At 31.3% G+C, this 6,000-nt stretch overlaps 1 non-coding gene across 1 annotated transcript; it reads right to left on the bottom strand.

Annotated features, from left to right (window-relative positions):
- Positions 1–5,447: 5,447 nt before the first annotated feature.
- On the bottom strand, positions 5,448–5,528 carry TRNAL-AAG (transfer RNA leucine (anticodon AAG)). Its single transcript has one exon. It is a non-coding gene; the product is annotated as a tRNA-Leu (tRNA).
- Positions 5,529–6,000: the final 472 nt, after the last annotated feature.

Below are 6,000 nucleotides of genomic sequence, written 5' to 3'. Positions count from 1 at the left end.
TATATATATATATATATATATATATATATATGGGGCTGAGAGTATTCTTTTCATATATCTTTTATTATAATAATATATATGTATATACATATATACACACACTATATAGAAAATGTAAAAGTGAACATTAATTTTCTTATTAATGTATTCATTTACTTTGTTGCATGGCGAGTATGTATAAAAATATAGTAGTATTTAATATGAAATAATTGGTAGCTCGCTCTACCAAAAGACGGAATATATATTAAGTAATGTAATTCTGCAACTTGCAGCTATATGAGTACTTACAGTTAAGCTACTATGGTTTGATTTATTATAAAGTTCATTATAAGTTAATCACTCTTTCTAATAAGCAGCGCACGACCACTTTTGTCCATATATTATATTTTCGACAAGTTTCCCAAACTTAAACTGAGACAACATATATATGCACAAGCAAATTAACGCTCCATATGATCGACTCGAGAAAATATTAATTCCATAGTAAGTAAGATTAAAAGAACGTGAAGTACTTTGAGATTGTTGATTTCGATTTTCGATCGAGATTCGAGAGATCACACTCTCTAAGGTAACCATATATATAAAGAACTCGTCTTTAATTAATTTATTGCGCTCTTAATATCAAATTGTAGACAAAGATATTCTAACGTGCATATAGCCTATATAAGTAGGTTGGCCAACCGTTGAGAGAGGGATCGATTGTGGCTTGCGCGCAATTGTTCCCTCTCGTTGAGCATATCTTACTTCCTGGACTCGCTCCTTTTGACGTTGCGTCAACATTTTAATATTTCCATCTCATTGTCGTCGTGAATTACTTGTATCTCAGAGCTCTTTAACTATTTACGTGGATCACTATTTGCGTCACAAACAGTTAATACAGGACATTATTTGCTTCGTCACTATTTGCATCACAAACAGTCAATAAGACGTTAGAGGACTAGATCTCGATGAAAATCACGTTTGGAGATAATAAGTTGTGTACATTGAATTATATATAGAGATTTTGATATTTTATAAAAAGAAAAAAAAAAAAGAGTAAAACGACCTGTTGTTACTTTGAGCTGAGTGAGTATTGACACATTGATTTGGATCTTAGTGGATTTCCCAATTTGGCCAGCTTTGCCCAATATAATGAGTGGAAATTGATTATGGGAATAAAACCACAGTGTATACAATAAGAGGTGTCGGCTATGCTGCACGGACTCTTCTAGAAGGTGAAGAGTCCCCGAATTTGATATCTGGACACTTAGACATGCCCAGACACGGCTCGGACACCCGTGTCGGGTAGTGTCCGCAATTTTAAAAAAGTTGGCACTCTTATGTTTTAAGAGAAAACCCTAATAAAAAATACGCATTTTTTTTTCTATGTAACACATATTTCGTATGTCTTCTTTAAGAATCCACCCAAAAGTCCAAAACTCTAGCGACAACGGCGACCAAGAACACAAGCAACAAGCGCGAACGGTTCTCTTATGCGATTTGACGACTTATAAATATATTTTTACAATTTATAAATGTACTCCTATATTTTTATATTGTATAAATATATCCCTATATTTTTTGAAATGCCGTATCACCGTTATCTGTATCCACGTATCGTCATGTCGGCTGACACAAATGGAGAGTTTTCTCAGGTCAGGCTAACGGCTCCCATTAAATGTGTGAAGTGAGGATTTAAAGTTTGAAAGTCAAATGTTGTTTTGACTTTCAAACAATTTTGATCTCTCTCATTGCTCATTGATCGGTTCTGTGTAGGGGACACACTCCACATATATATTTATTACTAATAATAGCAATCAGAAGTCAACCCTAATACGTTTCCATATATACCTGTCCACAATTATATCTTCGTTTTCGGATATTACTTACAAACAGTTTGTCACGATTATATAACTACTTATAAAAATGGAATTATTAGTGAAAACCCCCTAACTAATTAGGTTATATTAAGGTGGATCTATACCCTTTTACAATATTAGTGAGAACCCCCTTAATTATTTAATTAAATTAATATTATTACAATTATTAAATATTATACCTATATTATCCCTAATTACCAAATCTTATATTTACAAACCCTAGCCACATCATTTATCACAAACCGCCGTTCTCTAATCCCCTTATCTTTTCTCTCCCCTCATCTTTTCTCTTCTTTTCTGGAATCGATCGGTAGTATCAGCGGCGGCGGTGAAGGTGACGAAGGCGGCATCACATCTCAACAACGACGAGGAAGATCCCAGCCCCTTCTCTTCTTTCTCGAATTGGATTCCGATGGCGCGGCGGAAGCGAGGGCGAAGGAGAGGACAAAGGCGGCACCATATCTCGACAACGACAAGGCGCCGCCGCTAAAACGAGGACGGGTCAGATGCCTTTTTCGGTCCCTCCCCTTTCCCTTCCGAGGGATGAACAGATCTGGTATTTATTTTTTTCTTCAATTTTTGGAAGCATTCTTGCAATCCTCGTCGGAAGACCACTCCACCACCGTTGTAATGGAATCGATCAAACTCGAGGAGGATGACGAAAACTTGGGCTGCATTTTCATGTGAGAATCGCAACCGCCGACGCTCAACCGTAACCTCGAATGCCGTTAACATAAGCGGGTCTGCTTCGTCCGTTATGTTTGGTATTGTTTGGGAGGCTGATTATCGTTCAATTAATTGTAGAACGTATGTTAGTTTGTTGAAATTGTCTTCATGTTAGTCAAGAAGATATAGTTGTTTTCGTTACGGTTGTAGTTGGTATCGATAATAGTCGTTTTTGTTGGAGTTATAGTGTGTTTTTTTTGCTTTTGTTTTAGTTGATTTTAATAATTTCTAGTTGATTCAATATAGTTGTTTTCGTATAGTAATATAGTTGTTTTCGCAAAACAATATTGTTGTTTTCATTACTTTTTAGTTGTTTTGAATAAATAGTTACTTTAACAAATAGTTGTTGGAATGTATAGTTGTTTTAATTATTTCTAGTTGATTCAATATAGTTGTTTTTGTATAGTAATATAGTTGTTTTCGCAAAACAATATTGTTGTTTTTCATTACTTTTTAGTTGTTTTGAATAAATAGTTACTTTAACAAATAGTTGTTGGAATGTATAGTTGTTTTAATACCAATTGTTTTAATAACAGTTGTTTTTAATAATAGTTGTTTTATTGAAATATAGTTGGTTAACTGAAAAAAAAATATATAGTAAAAGAATATTTAAATAAAAATATTAAAAAAATAAAAAAGAAAATTTAATTTTTATTATTATTTTTTAAAGAAGAAATAAATAAATAAATCGAAAATTAAAATTAAAATAAAATTATAAAAAAAATACATCAAACTAGCGGATAATGGGTAGAGAATAGTTGGAGGGTAAATTTGAGAATAAAAAAATGATGGGTCTCTCACTAATAAAGGAAAAGGAGCTAGATTCATCCTTAATAAAATAATGTTAGAGGGGGTTCTCACTAATAGTCCCTATAAAAATTGACTGAAAATAATTATATAAATAGATAAGGTAAAACGATCAAAATAGTTATATATATAAATAATATGTCATAACGAAAATTATATGTTCAAAAAATAGTTATATAAATAAATAAATAATATATTTTTTATTCAAAAAAATAATCTACAATAAAATTCAATTATAAATATTATACTTTCATTAATTCTCCACTATTAATAAATATATATATATATAGTAAGTTTTAAAACCATATAAATAATTGACTTAACAAAAAATGCATGAGTTACAGCTAATTAATATACATTAATAAATTTGAGATTGAAGAAATTCTACAAAATTGGTGAATACTAATGAATTAATAAATACAATATTTAATATATATATATATATATATATATATATATATATATATATATATATATATATATATATATATATATATATATATGATGATGCTAATATGTAGGTCACCTAGGGTGGTGTAGAAAACGAACTGGGAGAGCAAAGCAGATCAGTAGCTTGACAACTTGATGATCCTGAGGTACCTGCGATCATAGAACACATGAACTAAGCCGGGGGTTGATCCGGCGGAAACCCCTCCGACGCTCAAGTCAGACGTGCTGTCCAGAGAATACAATGAGTAGTATTGCTCAGTTAATAGGACGTACCTTAAGGAATGAGTTCAAACCTTTATTTATAGCTTAGTTGAGATTGTCGGGCCCGAACCTTACTTGAAGGTGATTGGGCATCGGTGATAATGGTCTTCGATATTGGGCTCGTGGCCCAGTAGGTAAATAAATTGTAGGCCCATTGGGTTGGCCCAATTAGGCATATATATATATATATATATTAAATTAAACTGAAGAAAAAATAGTTGGTTTTTAAATTGGCAATGGTTATATTTTATTGCCAAATCACATAGAGCATTTACAACAAAAAAAAATTGTTATCTTTCGTCGCTTATTAGCAACAAACTAAATTTGTTGCCGTTGTAAATGTATTTACTACAATTTATAAATGATATTATTCACAGTAATATTTTTCGTTGCCTATGAGATTCAAAGGCAACAAAAATATCTTCTTAGAAAAACGTTATTCTTTAGCCACAAATACTATATTGAGTTGCTAAAATATAACTTTTGCCAACGAAATTAATTTCGTCGATAAACAAATTGTTGCATATTTTGCATTTTCTTGTAGTGCACAAAACCCTCACACCCTCTCCTTGTTCCCAACCCCATCCAAAAAATGTCAAAATTTAAAGAAATCAAAAGCTCACAAGATTTACGAAACGGAGGCACAAGACAACAATATGATAGGATCATAACTCATTAAGGTATGTATATATCTTTTTTGATCTTAGAAGTCGATTTTCATTTTTTTTTAAATCCATCCCCTTTTTTGACACACACATGTCAAATTGTTTTGTGTTTTCTCGACATGTATGCGTTGAAAATGCGGGAAAAAAAATCCCCGACACTTAAGTGTTAAAAATAAATTGATTTTTTGGTATAAGTTATATTCCAGTAAGAGTATTGTTGTACTATGTGGTTTTAATACAAGAAAAAATGGGAAAAGAATGTGCTAAAATATAATCTTCAACTAATAAGTATAAAAGTGAAAAAAATATCGGTATTTAAAATAGCCCGAAAATAGAAAATAAAAAAACCATGCAATTTTAATGGTGGAATTATATTGAGAGTAGGAGGGAGACGTGAATATAATAAGGTCACAAGTTGCATTAAATTGGAGTTTGACTTGTGAGTTTCTTACCAAATTTAAGAAAAAACTCAACTTGCATTCTTCTTGTAATATAAGACAATAAAAGTCCAACCAAACTTATTTCCAACCAACACCAAGAAACAGACCACACCTCCTCCCAATCAACTCTCGATATTATTATTATTATTATTAAACTTGTATTTTAAAGTTTTATGAATTTGAAGCCCTAGTATTTCAAATTTATTAGGAAATCTTTCTAGATCTTGTTGTTGTCAATATGTTGACAGTGGGATTCGAACACACGCCCTTTCGGACCAGAACCTTAATCTGGCGCCTTAGACCAACTCGGCCATATCAACTTCTGTTAATTTTCATGTATTTAAATATATGTCATGTAATGTCAGCTCTATTTTTTTTAAAAGTAAATAGCTGCATAAATATGAATCAAAATACCTCCTCTGTTTACTTTATGCTAAAAGTGAAAAGCACATAATACATCATAATTGGAGTAAATTACGACCACCTATCTCGGGTTAAGTGTAGTTACAAAAATATCGTTTTGTTTTGAGAAATTACATTCAGTCATCTACGGTTTGTAAATTTCTTATATCCATTCTCTACAAAAAAAAAAAAAAAAAAAAAAAGTGTTAACGTAAGAAATCTACAAATTACAGGGAATAGATGTAATTATAGAAACTGGGGAGTTTTTCGTTAATGGTCTTACCTTGGAGGCGGATGTAATTTACCCTCATAATTGTCATTCACATACGATCTATATCAATGTGTATAAATTAACAATTATGATAAATTATTAAATTTGATATATATTTC

The sequence above is a fragment of the Erythranthe guttata genome, chromosome 10 (assembly GCF_056151865.1).
Source record: "Erythranthe guttata isolate IM_541 chromosome 10, IM_541, whole genome shotgun sequence".
NCBI classification, from domain to species: domain Eukaryota; kingdom Viridiplantae; phylum Streptophyta; class Magnoliopsida; order Lamiales; family Phrymaceae; genus Erythranthe; species Erythranthe guttata.
The sequence above is the reverse complement of the archived record's forward strand: the minus strand, read 5'-3'. Positions and strand labels throughout refer to the sequence as shown.